Source organism: Hibiscus syriacus, unplaced genomic scaffold, assembly GCF_006381635.1.
Source record: "Hibiscus syriacus cultivar Baekdansim isolate YM2019G1 unplaced genomic scaffold, ASM638163v2 tig00111358_pilon, whole genome shotgun sequence".
NCBI lineage: Eukaryota > Viridiplantae > Streptophyta > Magnoliopsida > Malvales > Malvaceae > Hibiscus > Hibiscus syriacus.
Genome location: NW_024063070.1, coordinates 788,982 through 813,535, shown reverse-complemented (window position 1 = coordinate 813,535; position 24,554 = coordinate 788,982). Strand labels below are relative to the sequence as shown.

The 24,554-nt window shown below is 32.6% G+C and overlaps 3 pseudogenes; all 3 read left to right on the top strand.

Moving 5' to 3' along the window:
• Positions 1–5,081: 5,081 nt before the first annotated feature.
• LOC120159362 lies at positions 5,082–5,950 on the top strand (annotated as a pseudogene).
• A 9,014-nt stretch (positions 5,951–14,964) lies between these two features.
• Positions 14,965–16,258, top strand: LOC120159361 (annotated as a pseudogene).
• A 1,176-nt stretch (positions 16,259–17,434) lies between these two features.
• On the top strand, positions 17,435–20,255 carry LOC120159370 (annotated as a pseudogene).
• Positions 20,256–24,554: the final 4,299 nt, after the last annotated feature.

Below are 24,554 nucleotides of genomic sequence, written 5' to 3'. Positions count from 1 at the left end.
TTGTGTATGAAGGTATTACTGTCAGTTTTCAGAAAGAGGGCACAGGGAACACTAGCTTTTCCCTGTTTTGAAAATTGAATCGGATCGGTTGGTTTAATCGGAAACCGTTGTTTAATCCACTTTAATTTAAACTGGTTAAACCGCTATTAATGAATCGGCCAGAACCGCTGAACCGTTCGAACCAGACCGGCTGAAAATCGAAAAATCTGAGAAAACCCGAAAAAAATTGAGATTTTTTTTTAAAAAAAAAAATTAAACCAAACGTCGTTTGTTAAACGAGCCAAGTCGAACTCGATTATTGCTGAGCTCGACTCGAACTTGAAAACTTTAAAAGTAAGCTCAACTCAAACTCACAAACTAAAAATTATAAAGTTCAACTCAAACTCGAAATATAATATTGAAACTTGAATTCAAAAAGGCTTAACTCAAAAAAAAAAATTAGAAGCTCGATTGAAGCCTAAAATTCGAACTTGATTGAAGTGAAAAAATAGTTATATAATTTTGTTATGATTTTTAACCCCAAATTTATTTTTTAATTATAATTATATAATTATATTTATTATTTAATATGTTTTACCTTAAATATTATGTTGTAGTTAATTTAAATCATTTTGTTTAACTTGATTTTATGATTTTTTAACTTACATATGTTCTGACTTTTTTTGAATATAACTTGTGATATAAAAAATTATCTTTTATTAAATATTTTTGATATTTTTATTTAATTTTTTAAATAATTATTGTCGACACTTATTTTTCGTCTCATTTTTATTATTATATTATTAATATTATTAATACTGTTTATTTTTTATTTATCGCAGACTTTACAAATCCAAGCTTAATCGGGCCCTAAATACAAAAAAAAATTAATTTTAACCCGATCCAGTTGGAGCCCAGACCCGAACCAAACTCGACCCGAAAGATGACCCACTGGAACCAAATGGAGCCATCGATTGAAGAAACCACCACCGAGCCATCGAAGGTTGTCATCGCCTGCGTCAAAGAGCACCTGCAGACAATAACCAAATTATCCACCTAAAAGCAGGTCAAAAGCAAATCATATACGGGATTTTGTCTACCCCAAATCAAATTTTCACCTACTCTTACCTAATCCATCAGCAAATTCAAGGCAGTAGGGGCAGCATATGATGGAAAAAAGAAAGCAATTAAGGAAAGAGGGAAGAGCTCTCGGCAATAAAAGAAGAGATCACAAACGCAGAAGGAAAAGAGGGGGCATTCATCAAGAAACAAAAAAACAGAGAGATTTGTAAAAGGGTCTTCCCTATCTACATTTTTTGTTTGAACCGAAGTAATCAATGAAAAGGTTCTATCCATTTTCGAAAAGAAAACAACAAAGAAATACTTATTTTTCAGAAGGTTTTGTTTTATTTTTTATATTCAAATTTTCTTGCATGCAAATTTACTTGAGTAAATAGAATAGAAATAGATAGATAAGGAAGCGTTTACCTTAGAGAAGAGTCTCACCGAATTAGGTTGCAGTTCATTAGGGAGTTTCTAAAAAAGAAGAAAAGGGTAACAACTTATTTTTCTCCCATACTCGAAATAAACAGAATAAAGGAGAGGGTCGATTGAGTTTACCTTTGGGTCGGGTATCCCCATTAGATCTCAGTCGGAGTCATAGATGAATACTGTGGAGGGAAGCTTATAAGTCAGAGCTTCTTTCTAGGGCTTTCATGATTGATAAAAGATTGTTGGGATTCTTTAGGGTTTTGATTTAGAGTGGAAGGAAAGATGTGGCGTAAGTTTAAGGATATACCGATTTAGTGGTGACCAGAGTTCAAACCGAGCCGAAGTTTCGAGGGATTTGGGTTTCGATTTATTAGCTTTTATGGGAGCAATTGAAGTTTACTTGGACATTTAAATCTCCGATGGACATCGAAATGGAAGCAACGCCGTTGTTCTGGGGTCTTTTAGGAATGAGTAGTGCTGCATGAGAGTGAAAGGAAGATGGGTAGCTGAGGAAGGAGAGAAACTGCGCAAGGGAAGCTTTTAGAAGAAAAGATGGGAAATTGAATGAGAATTAGGATAAAATATTACATAAAATAAAATATATATCTTAAAGTACTAAAACAACAACATTTCGATGGATGAGAGATCCCGTATTTTAGTAAAAAGTGAAATTTTTAGTAAGCTCCTTTATATTCTTCAATTGTTGTATTTTAGTTCCTGAAATGGATATTTCTGAGCCTTTTAATTTTGTCTTCCTAGTTTATACGTTTTTATTTTAGTCATTTGTTAGGTTATTTAAATTTACAGTTTTTTTTTACATTTGATATGCAATCTTTTATTATTTTATTTTAATCCTTCGTATTTTCTTTGGTAATGTTACGTTTGCAAGGTCTGAAATTTGATTTTTTTTGCTATCTTGTTATTTACTTTATTTATGATATGGCCATTGAATTCGTTCTATTTATGTTTTAGTCAATGTTTAAGTTTTTTTTACACGCATGTATGTAAACATAGTTTAGGTTTGCTTTGAGGGCCTACTAACCATATGTTTGAATCTTTATGATACTTATGTGTGTAAATAGTTATTTTAAGTATACGCATAGGTTTAGGTGTAATTTATTTGTTATATGTATGTTAGCCTCATATGTATAATTTGACGTAATTACATAATTGGATTAATGGTAATATTCGATTATTTTAAAATTATCAAAAGAAACTTTCTAATACGTGAATATTTAATCCATTTTAATATATAGCATTAAGTATTAATAATAGAACTTATATTTTAAATATGAACTCCTAGGTTCCTTAATTTTCATAATTTGACACTCTAAGTTAGAAAAGACCTTAATTTATTTTTAGTTTAATTAGGACAAATAAAATTTTATTTAATTGCGTTGTTTTTACAAATCTAAAGCATTGTTCACTTATTAAGGAATTAATAGTATATCCTCCGCGATCATGCTCAGGGAGTGACTACTGATAATTCCCCAAATAAGTCGACATCCTTTTCAAAACCACATCATTTTTTCTAAAAATGAGGCAATGCTCGGTTATTAGACAAAATAGCTGATCTCCCGCATTTACGCTCGGGGGCGAATGCTATCGGTCTCAATAAACGAATACCCTTTTCAAACTCTGCATCCTTAATGATTTTTAAATTAAATAAAGATCGAAATCAAAATTTCTGATTTTAAATATAAGGTAATTAACTAGGTACCAATTTTTGGGTGCTTATGGGGGTGTTAATCCTTCCCCATGCGTAACTGACTCCCGAACCTGATTTCTGGATTTTCGCAGACCCCAAAACTCGGTATTTTGATAAAAATAAAATGTTTTATTAAAATCACCCGGTTTTTACAGTGTTCCAATCACACCTCAAATGATTGGTGGCGACTCTTCACCTTTCGAAACAATTTTCAAAGAGAAAACCCCATCGGCATCGGTCTTTTCCCCCCTCCGGGTGAAAAACAGTTACAACAATTATGACGTCGTCCGATTCTTCCGACTGATCGGACCGTGTTAGAGTATTATTAGTTTGTTATTAGTTTGTTATGGGTTGTTATTAGCTGGTTATTAGTTTGTTATGTTGGTTACTTGAGCTATATAAGTCATACTTGTATTAGGTTGTATGCAGTGTATTTCTTCAATGTTCAATAAAGACTTCATTCTGGCATCTCTCTATCTTTAAGCTTCCTCCTTCATTTGTTATCTCAGTCCATATCTTTCATCACTCTCAGCTTCCATGGCAGCATTCTCACATGGTATCATTCACCGATGATCTTGTGGACATCTCTCTTCCGCTTCATTACGATTCAGTTACACGTAGAACCTCATCCCCTGCCAAACCTAACTCCTCAACGTAGAACCTCATCCCCTACGAAACCCATAGTTGTTTCTTTGAATTGAAGAAGAAAAGAACAACCTTCGACGGTTCTCGAAACCAATTCAACATCATGGAATCATCACAATCTCGGAGGGTTTTCGTGAAGCTGATGAAGATTTTCGCCATGAAGCCCCATTACCCCATTTCAAGAGCATCTCTGTTGAGTTAATCGAATGATGAAATTGGCCAAGAGGGGGGTGAATTGGCAATAAAAATTTTGTGGAAGCTTTTGCAGAAAATTGAAAGTAATTGCACAGTGATTTACAGTGGTTCGACTTTCTCAAACAAAGTCTACGTCCACTACCTTAGCTATCCACACTAAGGATTTTCCAACAAATTCACTAATTTGTTCTTTCTTTTGAGGCCAAAGAGATAACCTTACAATTCCCTCAAGAGTATACCCCAACTCTTGAGAACACTCTTTTCTCAAAGAGAAGATTACAAATTTGCAAACTTACAAGAAAACCTCACAAGGTAAGATGTTTGCACAATTCTAGAACAAAGAAAAGAACACTCAAAGATGAATACAATTGAGCACAAAAAGTGTTCTTGAAAGCAAAATGAATATTGAATGAAAATAGGCTTGAAATGCTCAAACTTGAGGTTTGATGCTTTCTCTTTGATTCTCTCTTGATTCTAGTTGCTTGATATTTCTTGTTTTTGATCAATGGCTTCTAAGCTTGCTTAAATACACCTTGGATCACTTCTGAACGTTGGGGATAATTAGATAAGATATTATAGCCGTTTTAGTGTGAAAACATTTAATAAAACAGCTTGGAGCGTGGGGGGAATCGGTTCCCTCTCATAGGGAATCGGTTCCCTAAGTGTAAAATTCAAATATTTCGACCGTTGAACAGGGGGAATCGGTACCCCCTTGGGGGGAATCGGTTCCCTCCAAGCATTATGGAAATCTTGGAGCCAAACCATTCAGGGGGGAATCGGTTCCTCCTATGGGGGGGAATCGGTTCCCTCTGAGCAATCTGGAATTTTTGGCTTTGAATTGGTTCGAAATACTTTGTAAAATTATTTTGAAATTGTTTTATGATTAAAACTTAATTTTACACTTAAGTAAGGATCAAAAATGATTTTTGAAATATTTGGAGTAATGTTTTGATATTCGAATAGTTATATCGAATATACTTAGAAAATCATTTGGAAAATCTTAAAATCCATTTAACTTAATTTGTTATATCGAAATATTAAAATGTTTCAACAATCTCCTTCGATGTATCTCTTGCAAACGCGCCTCTTCAGCGATAGTAGACGACCCATTAGAGAAAACGAACCCATCGGTTTTAATGGCAATGAGAACGATGATGAGGTTCCTCAACGTATCCCCAATAGGCCCTTAAGGGATCAAAGGCCTTTCAATATCTCTTCTCGAGAAAACAAAGGAACCAACTTTCAGCACTCCACGACCAGATTTGCTTCCGATTCTATAAAGAAGAGAGAAGATTCTCAATCTGATGTGAATTTCCTGGAAAGGTTCAAGCTTGGGCTTGATAACAAGAGAGAAAAACTGCCCTCAGATTCAGAAGCTATAAATAGGAAAGAGCATGAAGAAAAGGTTCCCCCACCACAGGATGCTGATGAGATTTTCAAGAAAATGAAAGAAAATGGTCTTATCCCGAATGATGTAGCCATGCTTGATGGTCTATGTAAAGATGGGCTTATCTAAGAAGCAATGAAGCTTTTCGGATTAATGAGGGAAAAGGGTACAATTCCGGAAGTTGTTATATACACAGCTGTTGTTGATGGCTTCTGCAAAGCACACAAACTCGACGATGCAAAGAGAATTTTCAGGAAGATGCTATCCAAAGGTGTGGTTCCCAATGTCTTTAGTTATAGTGTTCTGATTCAAGGATTGTATAAATGTAATCACTTGGATGATGCTATTGAGTTTTGTTTGGAAATGCTTGACGCCGGCCATTCTCCAAATGTCATCACTTTTGTGGGCTTGGTTGAGCATTAAGTTTCTCAAATAGTTGTGGGTATGTTGCTGAGTATTCCAGTAAACATAATTTTGATATTGAATAGTCCACTGCCAAATAAATAAAGAAAGATCAAATGGACATGGTCAGTTGTTCAAGGAGAGGTAAACACATCAATACTGATCAGAAAAAAAATGGAAAAAAAAGGAAGAATGATTCCAGTACATTTTCAAACAACACATGTACAGTTAGCTGATCATATGTTCAAGGAAAGGAATATGCCAAGTAATTGATCAAGCCAATGCCAGCTTTCAAAAGCTGTGAAAAAAAGTTATAGAAGAAGAAGTAAAGAACTCAATACCAGCACATGTTCAATCTTATTGAAGAAGATCAAGAAGCTGAAAAAGTTGGGTGAATAAATGTTGTGTGGATGGGAAAGAAGAAAGAAACAGTGAGTTTGTTGTTCGGATACTGTCAAACGATTGGTACACTGATGCAATCACTAGCTGAAAACAAATTTTTTTTTCTCAATATGGTTCAGAAGGAAAGAAGAGCGGGGTGAATGTTAGAGTATTATTAGTTTGTTATTAGTTTGTTATGGGTTGTTATTAGCTGGTTATTAGTTTGTTATGTTGGTTACTTGAGCTATATAAGTCATACTTGTATTAGGTTGTATGCAGTGTATTTCTTCAATGTTCAATAAAGACTTCATTCTGGCATCTCTCTATCTTTAAGCTTCCTCCTTCATTTGTTATCTTAGTCCATATCTTTCATCACTCTCAGCTTCCATGGCAGCATTCTCACAGATCGGTTCGACCGATTAAACTAATGAACCGATAGCATGATCGATTCGCTAACCGGTCCGATTCTAAAAACCATGCTTTTCCCACAATAATCAATTCCTTTGCACAGACGTGGGATGCTTATATGATATAGACATGTGGGTGTGTGAAACATTTTGCTATGCATCAACATCCAACATAAATACATCATCATCATCATCATCATCATCATCATCATCATCATAATAAAAGATTGGAAAAAGAATGTACTTTACGTTTCTCAACTGTTTAAGCTTTTTGAATTGTTTCGAGGGTAGAAAGCTTGCAGTCGAAGCTTTTTTTGGTGGGATGAAATCAAGTGCTGCTAACTTTGCTTGTGAGTTAAGCCAGTGGGTCATTAAATGACAAATAGGAAAAACAAAGTGGCCACTCACCACTTGTATTGCTCATTCCTACTGTTTACTAATCACATTTGTTCCTTTTCTTCATCTTTCTACTTCGTGTGCAACTGAGAAAGTGAAGGAAATGTTGAATGATAATGCTGCAAATGCAATTGCCTTGTACTGCAAATACTTGAACATTGTTATTAAATACCTTTCCAAGGTTATTAAATCCTCTAATAAAGATCTTTGAAAGATTCTACCCTATGAGTGAAGTCTCAAAAATTTTCGCTAAACGACGCAATCATCTTTTCTAGAGATCGATGCCTTTGATATAATCTTTATAAGAGTTAAATTTGATGGTTGAGAATTACATAGGTATAATATGTTAATCTACGGAAGTACTTAAACAAATATGATGATTTTAGGTCTGATTCCAACCATCCTATAATACTCTCAAAACAAAGTTGAAAACGGGAGATCAACCTCTTTTCATCTTCTCATTTTGAACAAAAAAAAAAATCTTTCTCACGTCGTCTTTCTTCTCTTCCCCCCCCCCCCCATACACATAAAATTATTGATTAACGATCATCTTTATTTCGGTTACGAAATATTATCTAAATAAAAAGAATAAATCATTGTATGGCCGATACAACCCACTTAAAAAAACATCAAAGTGAACAGTCTAATCTGCAACCTAGAAACTTTTCTAAGATGACATCCAACAAATTTAGATTTGAGTTTCATACGCAAGCTTTCAACATTACTCTCTAGTTTGGAGCAAGTGATGAATATTATGTTTTTTTTATAATATTTCACTTATTCTTTGGGCGATTTTCTTGAAAAATCACCTTAGCTCTCTTTTTTTTCTTGTCAGATATCGTTCAGATTATATTTCTCGATCGAACACCATTTGCAGAAAGACGTGTCCTTGCAACGCGCCTTGTTAAACGTGTAAAAATTCCAAGTGTTAATTTTGTAAATATTTTTAAACTATACTTAATATGTAATTAATTTCTGTTAGGGTGATATTTGTGTAAAATCGTCAACTTTATCTATTTATTTTTTTGTGATATTATTTTTAATAACAATTAATAATGTTTATTGACTTTTAAAATTAATTGTTTAAAAATATTAAAATAATTTTTTAATTACAATTGAGAGATCAGGTGAATTATTATTCACTTTTTTAAAAATAAATAAAAATGCAATAAAAATGAATTAAAAATGAATAAAATTCAATAAAAATATAATGTAAAGCTAAAAAATATCATCTTTTTATTTAAAATATTATTTCTAATATTAATTTTAAAAAATATAAAATATATTAAATAAATATTAAATTTTAATTTTATTAAAAATGAATAAAATTATCAATTGTTGTTAAAAATAATAATTGAATAATAATTCATTTGATCCCTCAATTGTAATTAAAAGTTTATTTTAATATTTTTTTTTATATTTTAGAACAATTAATTTTAAAATATTCTATTCTCAATATCTAAAGTCAAGTTTATGATTGTTAAACAGTCGTAGGTGTGGAAAGCTACAGAGATCGAATGAAAATTCGATCGTACAAAGTCAATAACTCAAAATTGTCTAATTGTTGTTTAAATATCAACTCAATTGTACCACGAATAAACATCCGATCAAAGAGTTAATATTTTCTGCTCAATCTTCACAAAAACTGTTTTATCTCATCATTTTCTCTCACGTATGAGCTTCTTTCTTTTTATAACATTCATGCAAAATAATATATGTATTGTGTAATTTCATGCAAAAATCAAAATTTGTCGATTTATAAAATAATTTACAAAAGAATATTTAAAAGTATTTTAAAATATGAATAATTTTATAAAAGTTTTATAACTATTATTTCTTTTACAAAATCATGATGATGATTATTATAATAAATATTTTTAAAATTAAAAATTTCATGTAATTATGAAAAATTTATTGATTTTTAAAATTAATTGTTTAAAAATATAAAAAATATTAAAATAAAATTTTAATTACAATTGACTGTTGCAATAAAAAGTCACTCTACTTTTGATTTTTCTGTTTGCACGTGGGCAACTATATTCAACAGAAAAGAATTGAAAAAAAAAGAGCTCATACGCGGGAGAAAATGATGAGACAAAACAGTTTTTGTGAAGATTGAGCAGAAAAGATCAACTCTTTGATCGGATGTTTATTCGTTGTACAATTGAGTTAATATTTAGACAACAGTTAGACAATTTTGAGTTATTGACTTTGTACGATCGAATTTTCATTCGATTTCTATAGCTTTTCACACCTACGACTGTTTAACAATCATAAACTTGACTAAAATAAACTTGACAATTGAGGGATCAAATGAATTATTATTCATTAATTATTATTTTTTAACAACAGTTAATAATGTTTATTCATTTTTAATAAAATTAAAATTTAATATTTATTTTATATTTTTTAAAATTAATATTAAAAAGAATATTTTAAATAAAGAGGTGATATTTTTTAGCTTTACATTATATTTGTATTGAATTTTATTCATTTTTAATTCATTTTTAATTCATTTTTATTTATTTTTTAAAAAAATGAATAATAATTCATTTGATTTCTTAATTGTAATTAAAAGTTTATTTTAATATTTTTATATTTTTAAATAATTAATTTTAAAAGTAAATAAACATTATTAATCGTTGTTAAAAATATATTAAAACGTAAATAGATAAAGTTGACGTTTTACATAAATATCACTCTAACAGAAATTAATTACATATTAGGCATAATTTAAAAATATTTACAAAACTAACACTCGAATTTTTTACACGTTTAACAAGGCACGTTGTAGGGGCGTGCCTTACCCCACGTAGCGTAAAGTACGGTGCAAGGGGGGGCGCCTTTCTATAAAGGTTATTAGATCAAGAAATATAGTCTGAACGGTACCTAATAGAAAAATAAAGAGGACTAGGGTGATTTTTCGGGAAAATCGCCTATTCCTTGTCGTTCATTAATTTTAAATTAAACTACGGTTACGTAAGCATTCTCCTTGAATTAGGCTGCAGAACTTCCCTCTTTTCTGAAGTAGCGGACTTACCTCGAATGCATCATCATTTTGGCGATTTGACCAAACTGGCACATATTTAATGAATATTTACCTTTTTAGCACCGTTTAATATATATTTCCCGAAGTGGCACCCTTTCGGCTAAGCTGGCGAAAGGCGCGTCCCCGGGGACGCGCTTTACCCGTATTTTCGCTGAGTTGGATGCCTCGTGTGGAAGGCGCATCCCAATGGACGCACCTTTCGCCAGCTCGACTGCCACGTATTTTATTTAATAATAAATATTTTATTTTTATTATTATTATAAATTAGTAATATATTATGTAAAGTGTTTCGATTATAATGTAAGAATTATCAAATGTATTTTGTTAATGTGTGTTAAAGGTGGAGTGAATTATCTACATTAATATGATAGAACAATATATGAAAACCAGTTTTGATTTTATTGTAGTTATAGGAAAAATGTATGAAATTATAATATAACACATATGATTATATTATTATTTTTTATTTTGATTATCGATCTATTAATTTTATTAGTTAATTATTTAAATGTTATCAATCTACTCATCTCTTATCAATATTTAACGAAAATATTGATGCATAAGTTAATAAATTAGTATAATTACATATTTAATCTTCAAGACTTATATATTTTATGAAATTAGTCTTATTGAAAATTTAATTTAATAAATTTAATCCTCCAATCAGAACATGAAATGTGTTATCATATACATAAATTTTTTAATAACTTTTAATTTGTTTAATTTAATATTTTTCTCTACATAGAAGGTGGAATTATTATTATATTTTAAAAAAATTTATAACTAATAATATTAATTATTATATTAAATAAATATATTAAAAATATTTATGTATTTAAAAGTTAAAAAATTATTTAGGTGTACATACATTGACAAATTATATAAATGCAATAACATTAAATTATTAGAAACAAAAACATTCATTTAAATACAATATTAATTACATAAGAGTTAACGGTTATATGATGATAACAGAGCTGGACATTTTTTTCTATTGTGCCCGATGTTTCTACAATGCCCACATCATTTTTGTTATGTTGACTTCTCCCGAATATCCATATCACAATGTATTCTAGTAGATTTTGGATGACATGAGCCCCTCAATAGCAATGGATCTGGTACAATTATAAGCCAAGTTTGAATCTCATTTGGGTCTCTTTCGTTTCCTATGGGCGGAAACTCAAATTCATATACCTTGAATACTTGTGAAAGTTGGTATACGAGATCAACATAATTTTTGTAGTCCAAATGCGAATATGAGCAAGCTGCAATGACATGAGATCATGTATATTTGAGTGCTTGAAAGAAACCACAATCGAACCACCTCTCTTGCAGATTAACTCTGAAAGAGTTAGCTCCAATCCCTTGCAGCGGACGTGGCATTTCGGTTACACGAAACAATTCACGGGTGCGAGAAAAATTTGTAACTAACATCCCATTTGATGCAATCATTTTTTTCCTGTAAATCAACTACTAGTCTTGGGTGGTAAATATGGCTGTTTTGCATCCAAGTAAGAGCTTGTCCACCGAGCTTTGCAAAGAGTTGACCCAAACGAAAATAAGTCGTTTTAACCAACGACGTTACTGGTAAATGACGCGCCCCCTTTAAGGTTGAATTTATTACTTCAGCCAAGTTTGTTGTCATATGACCATAGCGATACCCCCGTCATATGCATTTGTCCACATTTCTTTGCTGATGTCCATAATGTACTCGCACCCCTTCTTATTTTTGCCAAACAGCTCTTGTAGCCTCGACTCAAACCTTTGAGGTAAGAGTTCGTAACCTAAGCCATTAGGAATATGTAATAGTTAATATGAAGTATAAATAAGTAATAAGAAATTGATAGAAAAATTGGGAAAAAGTAACATACCCATCCGCACGACTAACTGACGTTCATCGTTCTTCTTGTATTTTCCGTAATAGTTTGCAGCAATATGACGGACACAATAACGATGTTGAACATGTGGAGGTCTATACATTGTACCCAAAGAGTCCATTGCTGCTTTTATCTCGGCTCCTCGGTCTAAAATAATGCATACTCGTTCCCTGGTGACAACATGTAAACGTAAATTTTTAAGGAAAAAAGCCCAAGACTCAGTGTCTTCTCCTTGAACGAGGGCAAACGCAACAGGAAGAATATTGCGGTTTCCATCTTGGACCACAACCAATAATAAAACTTGCTTGTATTTCCCATACAAGAAAGTACCATCAATTTGGACAACTGGTTTACAATACTTGACTGCATTAATACACTGATGGTAAGTCCAAAAGACACGGTAAAATTGGCAGCGATCGCGAACCATTCGATCATTCACGTAATGATGTTGAGTTTCGAACTCAACAATTGTCCCTGGATTAAGTCTTTGCACAACATGAAACCAACTGGGCAGCTCGTTGTAAGAGGAATCCCATTCGCCATGAAGTTTGCAAATGGCATTCTGTTTTGCCAACCACGCTTTTTTATATGAGACAATGTACCCATATTGTGACTGTATAGCAGAAATCAACATTGCAACAGCTATATGAGAGCTTTGCTTCACAATGGGTATGTTTGCTTGGAAAATAATGTTGGAGTCCAAGTTGGGATGATCCTGGTTTATACCTGTTGCACAACATGTATGAGGACCGTTGTATCTGGTTAGTTCCCATAAGTTGTTCTTCCTCTTCCTCTTTGATACACGGACCATCCATTGACATCCGTTGTCACGTTGGACGCAGTAGCAGACATATTTCTCCGTGTTAGATCGATCAACTCAGTAGGTATCAATAAGTTCGTATCAATAAGTAAACGAATTTCCTCTAACCCAGTAGGTATACTTTTATGGTCCTTTCTTTTCATCGACCACCTATGAAATATAATATAAACTAAATATCACCATATTTAATTGAAAATATTTAAATCAAAATTTAGTTCGAAAATTACCTCAACAATAAGGGGAATACGTATGGTTCATTCACGATCGGGCATAAGAAAGGCATGCGGAACCACGCCCATGATTGTAGAAGCAGGAGACATCCACCGATAGCAGTTTTCTTATAATTCGTCGCCCGACACATTTCTCTAAAGAGAAATGCCAAAACTGCAGCGCCCCAACTATATCTTCCAGCTTCATCAAAATCGATCAGATGCCGCAACCACATACAATGCACCTGGTTGTGAGATTTGTCGGGCATCAATATTCCTCCAATTATTCGTAGAATATATGCCCGAACACATGCCTTTCCTTGATCCTCTGAAGCATTTTCATTTAAAACCTCAAAATTAGCTTTCAACCAAGATAAAGCTATTCTACCTCCATTAAACTCTGGCGGAGCAGCTCCAAGATAATCAATGCACATTGACTGCCAATCACCATCCGCCATACCACACATCATATTTCCGTCGACGGGAAGCCCCAGATGCATAGAGACATCCTCCAATGTAATTGTGGCCTCTCCACATGGAAGGTGAAAGGTGTGTGTCTCGGGCCTCCACCTCTCAATCAGTGTAGAAATTAGGACAGATTTGAGTTTGCAACCGCCAATAATTTTTGCAATATACCCGAACCCGACAGAAGCCAAATATGGCAAAATACGTTCCGGTATCGGTATACGTGGATTTTTAATAAAAGTCTCTAAAAATACGATCAGTATCCTAAATAATATACATTATAAAAAATAAAAATTAATATAAATTCATAATAACTTTAAAATAAAAATAAATTTAAATATTAACATTAATTATAAAAAAATATTACCATATCGCTAAAATGTATGGAGATATGATCAATATCCAATCGCAACAGTATTTCGTTTTCCATTATAACTGTAGACAAAACAATATAATTGGCACAAAAAAATTAATAATTCTAAATAAATAATAATTATATAAATATTATTTTAATAAAAAAAATAATATTTACATAAATATATTAATATAAAATATAATAACTATTTAAAAAAATACTAACATAAAAATAAATTTCTTACCACTAATAATAAATTTAAAACTCAAATAGTTGGAGAATTTGAGTTATATAAGATATGAGAATATGATTTTGGTGTGAAGAATGAGGGAGGGTTAAGAGAGTTTATATAGGGGAGGAGGAGGGGTAATTAGGGAAAACGGATGAGGGTATTTATGACATTTAATGGAAGGCGAGTCCCAGAGATGCGCTTTTCACACGTGGCAGTCGAGTCAGGAAAGGCGCGTCCCCGGGGGATGCGCCTTCCACACGTGACATCCAACTCAGCGAAAACACGGATAAAACGCGTCCCCGAAGACGTACCTTTCGCCAGTTCAACCGAAAAGGTACCACTTTGAGAAATATATATTAAACGGTGTTAAAAAAAATAATCGTTAAATATGTGTCATCAAATCAACCATCATTTTAATGATCACTGTTTACTGTCCCTATCGTATAATAAGCTGAGACTGAAGTAGAACCACATAAAAGAAAGCAATTGCAAATGACTGACCTATACTAGTACCCATTTCTCTATGATAGACCCTGCAACTCTGTACTCTTTTAAAAGTCAAACCTATACTTTTTTCTCACCCTTTGCTTTTGGATTGAGCACCTACGTGAACCAGCAGCTTTATGCCATACGAACATGGATCCAGCAATTAGGAAAACAACTGTTAAGTCAAGACAGATGTTTTCTTCATTTCAATTTAATTCAAAATTTATTAGTTTTTCACTTGTATCTGACTCATTTTTAGGAGAATTATTGACCTAAAACCTACCTCAATATTTTAGGTTAAAATATACACTTGACCGGACTCGAATTTTGAGGTTTCAATGGCAAATTTCAACTCACGAGTGTAACTGCCTTTTTTTTAGTTCTGAAATTTAATCAAGATAAAGTAATTAAGTAGCTGATGCATGCTTTATGTAGAACATTTGACATCAACTGTTCAATTCAGAACTTTACTTCATTAGCATGTCTTTATCGTGTAATTCAGGAGAATGTGAGCAAATCTTTTTCCAGCCTGCTGCAGAAAAGGAGATGGATCCATTAGATGGTGCTCTATATGGAGCCACAACGGATTTGATCGAAACCGAATTCGGAGCCTACCGGGAGACGCTCTTAGGATCCGTCAACGTAGGATGAAGTTCTTAACTTCTTAAGTAGATGTTCTTGAATGATGCAAGATTTTTTACTTGTGAAACACGTCGCAGATCGGCCGATATTTCTCGAATCTGCAATATTACTTCCAAGTCAATGAGCAGTATGTGATGAATAAGTTGAAGTTAATTTTGTTCCCATTTCTGCATAAGGTTTGCACTAGTAAATACTTTTTGCTTCCAAAATCAGTATGGTAGTCCATCTTAAAAATTTGACCTTGTCTCCTTTGTTTCCTCCAGGGACACTGGAAGTGGAAAACTAGGCGGTGACTTGTCTTATAAGCCGCCTATCGACGAACTAAACGCTCCCGATTTATACATACCATTGATGGCATTCGGCACATATGTGGTTCTGGCAGGCTTCCTTTTAGGCGTCAATGGAAAGCAAGTCCAATTTCCAGTTCTAATCTTCTTATTTGATTTAATCATCAAATGGACTAAACCAGCTGGTAGTGGCTAACATTTGCTTGTTTTTTTTAGCAGATTTAGCCCCGAAGCTCTAGGTGTGCAAGCCACAAATGGAATGCTTGTCTGGTCAATCCAAGTCCTACTTGAGCCATTCTGCATACATTCGGAGTCGGAGACGTGCCGTCACCGGCGGATGTATGTTTGGGAAGGGCACGCGCCCACCTTAGAATCTAAATTTCTTTATATTAATTGTTTATTTTTACTAAATGAGTCCATATTAAAATTTTATGTATCTACCCTGAAATTCAAATTTCTTTATATTAATTATTTATTTTACTTAAAGTGTTTATCATGTAATTTTATTTGTGTATGTCCGATACGGAATTTTTATTTATTTATATATATGTATTCATTCTAAAAAATATTTCTAAATTTACTATTGCGTGTCGTTGCTCGACGTAGTTGCGTACGGAGGATACACGTTCTCTTCTGTTTCGACAACTCTAATTTCGAGGATTGTTTGTAGTTACAGTGTCTATGTTATTGCAGGGTGGGAATGTTTTGTCAAAATTATGCTACGAAGAGGATTTTGGTTGCGGAGGTCTGAAAAACATTCAAGCAAACGCCATTGTCTTCTTCTTCTTCTTCTACTGGCTGTTGCTCAACTCCCATTGCTCCTTTGGCTTGGAAATATTGTGTAGTCCGACACTGGCTTCTAACAAAATATTGTATTCTGTTGCTGATAAGCGACGATCAGCACGGTAGAACGCTGCCGAAATCTGAAAAATCCTAAAATTCCGATTCGAAGAACAATTTAGAGAGTTTTGGAGGAGCCTTTCATCCAAAAATTTTCAAATAAACAAAATGAAATTTATTTATGCTATTAGCCTACCCGAGGACCTAACTTGAATCTTCAAAGAATCTGCACTTTTTCAACATGTAGGGAATATTCACAGTCATCATCCCTCTCTTTATTCTAAAAATTTAATTTTAATCTGATCCCTCGATTTTTTTATAAATGTCTACCATGACTACGTTTTAATATACTAAATAAAATCTTAATATTCATTACTCTTAAGATTTTAAAATTCATTAGAATTAAAATTATGTATAATACTTATATCTATAAATACAAATTTTGGTCAACGAGCTTTTGCAAAAGTGATTAAGATTTAGGAATATGAACTTGTAAGGTTAAATTTGAATCCTGCCAGTCACTATTGGGGGCAATTTGTAAATTCGTATGTAAATCTAACTTAGGTCTTAGGTATGCCCTGACCTAGACTAGGGAGTCACCCTTGGCTTAAATTTTTTTTGTACAAAAAAAACAAATTTTGAATAAGCATTATAAACATTCAATATTAAACATATAATATCATGATTCTAATATTTCATATTTTTTTGTTCTTTTTCTTATTTTATTCTTTTTCTTTCATAAAATATACATATTTAATTCAATATATAATTTTAAGATTAATTTTTGTGAAATAAGCATATTTAGTCGATTAGTCAAACTATTCATTTTCATTCTCTTATATTTTTTAAATAATAAATTCTAAACCCATTAAAAAAAACTCCTCTTTCTTGTTCTTCTGTTTCTCCTTCATCCCCTCTCCTAAATATTGTCATACAAATTTACACTATAAATAAAAAATAAAGCTAATTCATACAGATAAGTAACTATATTATAAATAAATCTCATTTTTCTCTCTCTAATTTTTAATAATAAAAAAGGAGCTTGGGTGAGGCCATGGAGGCATACAACTTTCTCTTTTGGGCCCAATGGATTCTTCAAAATTAAGGCCGAAACTAAATAATATCTTCTACACAAGTGCTAAAGCATAGGCTTCTTAGTTTGATCTTCGTTACCAGTGGACCAAATTAAACTGAATAATCCCTGATTCTGTTGAATGGGTGAGAATTTAGATAACAAAAGATTTACAAGAAGGAAGCCTGTGTTATCTTCCCTCTTCGTTTATAAACTACTACTTCTGTTGATGTCACTCTGAAATAGATGTTAGCTTCCCCTCCGATTCGCTTCTGTAAGCTTTTCTTTCCCCCAAACTTGTCCTTTTCTTCTTCACTATCTTTGGCCTTTCCCTGGGTTTTGTTTATTGATTTAATCTTTGTTTCGCTAATCAAGAAAAGGGTTTACTCCTTTCTCAGGGGTTGCTTCTTAATTCTGGTTTCAGGGGTGGATTGTAATTCCGTTAATCATCTGTCTTTGCCTTCCAGGAGTTCGCCATTGATGCTTTCGTACCACTCGAGAGCTGATTTTGTGAAACTCGACCATTGCCCAGGCCTTAGTTCGCTTTCTTCTTTGGAGGTATGCATCATCTGGCCGCGGATTTTACTTCCCTTGCACTCCATACTTGGCTTAAACTAAAATTTTATCAACCTAAAAAGTCGGAAATAATTGAAGTCATACCCGAGAATGTTACGATGTGGCGGATTTTAATCTAAAATATTACTTGTCTATCCTAAAAGGCTACACAATTAGTAATAATCACAGTTTAATTTGCAACTGGAATAGTTATGTAATTTATACGATTTGTTATTGATAACATAATATTTTCAGTTTCAATTTAAAATGTAACCCATATTATTCTAAAAAGTTGGGTCTTGGTAAGTTTTTCGTTCGCAACTGATTTCTGTCTTTTTCTTTAGTCTTATAATTAATCGGTTGTATTTTAGACTCATCCAGCTACGGGACATAATGTTGAAGTTCCATTTGTTAAATCATGTTGTTTCTCATTGCGAGCATGTTGAAATGATGCTTCGGTCCATGACTCAGTGAATGGTTGATTGAAACTTAAACCAGACCAGTTTGTAAAATGTTCCTTGTTTAATACATCAATAGATTATAAATTTAACTTTTGTGCTTCTGAGTTCTCATTTTGTTTCAATTTGCCTTGGTTGTGTTAAGCATTCATCATTTTTCGTATTTAAAGATAATCATTCGGAATAATCAAATTATAATTGTTTCAGAACTGTCTAGTTCTGACCCTTGGCATGTTTATTAGAAGTCAGCAGTTTAGTAATTTTGGATTAAATATGAGATTCTTGAGTCTCTTTGTTTCCTGATTAACTGTTAGTTTTAGTAAACTTCTAACAAGTATGCATATTTTCGGAATTGGTACATTCCGCCGCAGCGCAGCAGTGGTGAACTCAAACTCCACTCAAAGCCTGTAGGGCCTTAAAAAAAGTTTTATCAACCATGTGCATTGGTAGTTAGGTGTGATCACCCTCAAAATGCAGATTTGCCTCGCTATTATTCGAAGAAAGAGAAGAAGCCCTTATTGGTAGCATAGTGGAGCTGAGGTGAGCTGCTAGAGAGAGGTTCAAGAAGAGCAGAGCCCAGCCTAAAAAACCGGCTCCACCTCCGAAGAATGGTTTAATCGTTAAAAGCCTAGTACCCCTTGCCTACGATGTGCTGAATGCAAGGGTTACATTAATTAACAATCTCAAGAAACTCTTGAAGGTGGTGAAAGTTCATGCTTGCGGGTATATTTTTATCCCTCTACCGTACTTATTTCCTTGTGAACACCCTTATTCACAAAACCATGGTGTTTTAACCATAATGACTAGGTATTTAAGATTTACCAATGGCCCCTGGTATGTTTATCATGTAATTGGACTTGATCTTCTTGTAATCATAATCGGAGCTCGTTAGCTTTTTATAAAATTGAAAGTGCATAAATGGTATGCTGTAGTGATATCTTAATCTCACATGTTTGCAGTTTTTGTAATGAAATTCATGTCGGTCCTGTCGGGCATCCATTGAAGTCATGTAGGGGTCACCGTGCTTCCATCCGTAACGGCCTTCATCAATGGACATATGCAACTGTTGACTATGTAGTCTTGCCAGTCGATGCCTACCATCTATATGATCGCCTTGGAAAGCGTATACGTCACAATGAGAGATTCTCCATTCCTCGGATTCCCGCAGTCGTTGAGCTCTGCATCCAAGCTGGTGTTGATGTTCCTGAATTTCCAACAAAGAGGAGAAGAAAGTCGATCATTTGGATTGGAAAGAGTGAATTTGTTGATGCTGATGAAAATGAACTACCAGATCCTGTCCCCAAAGTTCCCATGAAACCATTATTGACTGAAATACCCGATTCGGAGATGGTAACTCCTTGCAATGAAGAGGAAACAATCCGGCTTGCTGAGGAAACACCCGAAGCATGGGAACAGATGAGGAGAGGAGCTAAGAAGCTAATGAGGATGTATCCCGTGAGGGTTTGTGGATATTGCCCGGAGGTGCACGTTGGTCCCTTGGGGCACAAAGCACAGAACTGCGGTGCCCACAAACACCAGCAACGAAATGGGCAACATGGTTGGCAATCAGCAGTGTTAAATGACTTGATACCTCCAAGATATGTGTGGTATTTGCCTGAAGTGAAAGGACCGCCATTGCGGCGGGAGCTCAGGTCTTTCTATGGGCAAGCTCCTGCTGTGGTGGAAATTTGTGTGCAGGCCGGTGCTGCTGTGCCTGATCAATATAAACCAGCCATGAGGTTAGATATAGGGATCCCTGCCAGTCTCAAAGAAGCTGAAATGGTAGTTTGACCCTTCGACGATCTTCGCTTCTTATTTCGTATTCTTCGTGTATTGTAAATTATAATTGAATATTTATGTTGACTGAAAGTTAACCAACGAACTATGGTTTTCATGCACTTGAGTTCTCACTTTTCATTGTTTATGAGCAGAAATATCTTTGTAGAGCTTGCTTATACCTTGCAAAGCCCTAATTATTCTACAAAATTGTCAATCCATCTTTCATTTCACCAACAATGGATCCCCTGCATAAGTGCAGAGAAAATTAAGAACGTGGAGTAAAGCTACACTGAAATCATCACTTTTATTGAATCACAGAACCTGAAGGTCGATTACTGAGCTTGGAAAACTCAGTAAGCTGTAATCAGTGCCAAAATTTCATATATGTTGTTCAAATTTTTAAGCCAAACTGAGGATTGGAACTACGTATTGATAATACATTGCGCAGCTTTATACTACAGAAAGACTAGAAACTTGTCGAACTTAACTTCCATGGAATCTGGAAATGTAAATTCATTAAACCAAAATGGCTATTCTAGATTTCGTAAAATGCAGGTCTTATTGAAACCCAATAGAAGAATGGAAAATCCAATTCAACCCAAAGATCCAAATTACATGACAACGATGAGTATGTGACACATGCATTAAATTCATGCATGCATGTTACGATAACTGAATTTTTTGAAAATCTTCAGGGGAAACACCAGGGAGTTAGAAGCAATGAGCTCCAAGAACAAGGTTCATGCGGTGCTAAACTTATGAGTACTAATGGTGCTTAATGAGTTGAGCAGCTCGTGAGTTTATTGAACTTAACTCGATCAAAATGAATAGAATACGCGAAAAAAGGTAAGTCGCTATAAGGGTATAGTGAATTCGGGGTAGGAAATCTGAGAGCATTTATGATCAAAGCCAGAATATATTAAGGAAGAAATGATCCCACATTACTTGTACATTTGAAAGACAAGCTATTTAAATAGACCATCGAGGCGAAATGTGTCCGCCGAGTGGGGTAGTGCTTGCTTGTAATCATTTTTTTTCCAGTTTTTACAAAAAAAACTGATTCCGGGTAATCAATCTTTTTGTGCTTACCATCACTGCAACATTGGAACTACTTGTAAACCTCAGTAAGCTGTAATCAGTCCCAAAAATTTCATAAATGTTCTTCAAATTTTAAGCCAAACTGACCATTGGAACTACTTCTGTGTCTCTAGTTTGTACATGCATTTCTTTTATGTATGCGCTACAAATTATGGGTTTTAGTTCCGAATTTTTACCTATAACCATGATAAAATTTAGATAACTAATTACTAATATATGGGCTAAACTATACAAGAGGTCATTGAATTATGCTAAAATGATTATTTTGATTAAACTTTTAAAAATTACAAAACAATCATTAATTTTATTAAACTATTACAAAATGATCACTGCAACATTAAAATCACTTGTGAAAATTTGATATATTTTAATGATTATTTTATAATTTTTAAAAGTTTAATGACTGAAATGATTATTTAAGCATAATTTAGTAACTTATTAGTAATAGGAATAATAAATAAATTCAATTATGTTGGTTTATATATATGCAAGGATAGACCGAAAGGGGGACGACTAGGGGCAGTTGTTCCCCCTGAAAATTTGAAATTATCATATATTTTAGATATGATTTTTTGTATTTTCTATTGATAATATGTTTTTGCCCTTTAAAATTTTATAAGTTTGTCATATTCTAGAATTGTATATGTTATTCCCTCGACATAAAATTTTATATCATTCATTGTATAGAGAGATATGTTCCACTTACACTATGTAAAACTAATACATTTTACACTAATTTATAGCTATTAAATTTAAATAAATAAATGGTTTAGATTTGATTAAAATTTATAACTCATAAATAAATTTTTTTAACTCATAATAAAATAATATATTTTTATCCCCACCCCCAAAATCTCAAATCCCAAACCATAAATCTCAAACCCTAAACTAAAACCCCAAATTCTAAATTCTAAACCCTAATCCTAAAAAATATTATTTTACTATGAGTTAAAAATATTTATTTATTAATTGTATTTCCTTTTAATTTATTTCTTCACCAAATAAACCATATTATAAAATTTTTAATTGAATAATTTTTTTAAAAATGAAGTATAAACTCTAACAAAATTTAATATCAAATATATCTCGTTAAATAAACTATTTTTGACCATGAAAAAACCTAACTAGAAAGTTATTATATGAAATCATTTTACCAAATAATATAACAATTTTTCCTTATTTGTTACCAAACATGAGTCAGAGATCACATGATACTCTTAAAACAATCCTTACTCGAAAATCGATAAATTTTGTTTATTCAAAATCTATTGCAATTTATCACTTATTACCAAAACTAGTTAACCACGTAAAATCAAAAAGTAATATTTTAACATTCAAATCAAATCTGATTTCATGTAGCAACTTGGCAGTTCAATATTGTTTCATATAAAGAGTGAAACTGCCTAAAAATTGTCTAATTTAAAATCCATTCAGATAGCAATTAAATATAGTTTAATAAATTGCTAAACATGTAAAATGTCATTTTTACCTAGCAATATCCATTTTAAGTCTATTTATATATAATACTATAAATCGTTTTCAAATCTATTCATATCATAGCAACATACTATATAAAATATACATGTCAATTAGTAATATCAAAAGAACATAAAAAAGATGCGATAATGATATTAGAGTGATGAACCTCGATAGACGATGCCAACTAATGCTCCTTACTTCGATTATTTTTCTTTACCTATTCGTGAAACAATCACACGCTAAGTATTCACTTCGTGAGGCATACATAAATTTAAGTAAGTTATTTCAATGTATAAAAATATCATAAATAACCAAAGTACTATAAATATCATATAAAATATATGAACATATAAAACTGACTTACTAAAGTCGTTCTTACATCATATAATCTGTAAAACATCGTTTCATATATACAACATAAAAATGTAAAATCAAATACTTATTAAAATATTTACTTTCACTCGAATAATATAACTTGTATTGTTCACATATTCAAATCATAGCCCAATATATTACGAATAAAAATGCATGATATGCGGTTTATGATGAGTATAAATATATTGCACATTTAGTGCCATATAACCAATTTGTACATATAGTGCCATATAGAATATACAGGTATTGTAAAACACAACATCACTGTATCAATAATAAGGAATACATTGCATCATATACTATTTTGTGCAGGCACCATGTGTTATTTCGTGCCATATAATGTATCCTGAAGTAAGTTATGCACCATGTATTATTTCGTGCTACGTATTAATACTTCACCTCATGAAATGTCAATTATGCCAAGAATCTCAATATGCATACAATGAGCTTCTCATAACAAAGCATATACTATTAATTTTTATGAAGTATCTATAGATACTAACATATCAAAATATCATGTAAAAGTGCGTTGGGCAGTTCATACCCGAAATTATTCATAAACTATTTAATAAAATATCATATAAAAATGTATTGGATAATTTATACTAAAAAATATATTAATACCATTTTGTAAACCAATATGAAAATATATCAAAATACGATTCAAATTCTTTTCTTTTCAAATCGTTTGAGGTTGACTCATCGCTAGTCTTTCTCATATCATATATCGATAATAGGTAGGAATGCACTCACCTAATGCTTCACTAGCTAACCTTTCTATCGATGTAAGCCTCACTCTTGTACTTTTTCCTTATCATTTAACTCGCTTCGATTTCGATTCTGATCACGATATGCACAAGTATCAATTACAAAACAAATACAATTTTAAAGTACATGTTAGTATCTTACTAACATAGTAGGCACATATTAGCATAAAAATTGCAAAAAATTCGTTTAATGCTTGTTCGATATTAATTCCATTTCGTACGATCAATGTCAACTTTAACACTCCCACACTTCAAGTAATTTACTATCCGTATCCATCAATAGTTCATATGATATTGTTCAAACTTCACATTTCAACCATTAAAATAAATTCTTTTAGAGTTCAGCTTAATACTTCCAAATTATTCAAAACGGTCATTGCCATTTAACTTCAAATTCAAGCTTCTAACAACATATTCAAGCATGTCAACAATCCATTTAAACATTACACATCAACTTCTAATAAATTTCCACTTTAAACCCATATTTTCAACATTATGCGATTTGGTCCTCTAACATTTACAAACTTCCAAATTGGTCCAAACAACATTCTAAAGCTTGTAGAATTATTCATTCATTATTTCATACCCTTGTATAATTTTTTCATAATTTTCCCTATTTTCATCATAGGGTTGAATACCAAAAGTCACTCTAGGTATAATTTTTAACTTGACTCAAGCATGAATTCAACCTCTAAACATCATTTCCATGCATCTACAA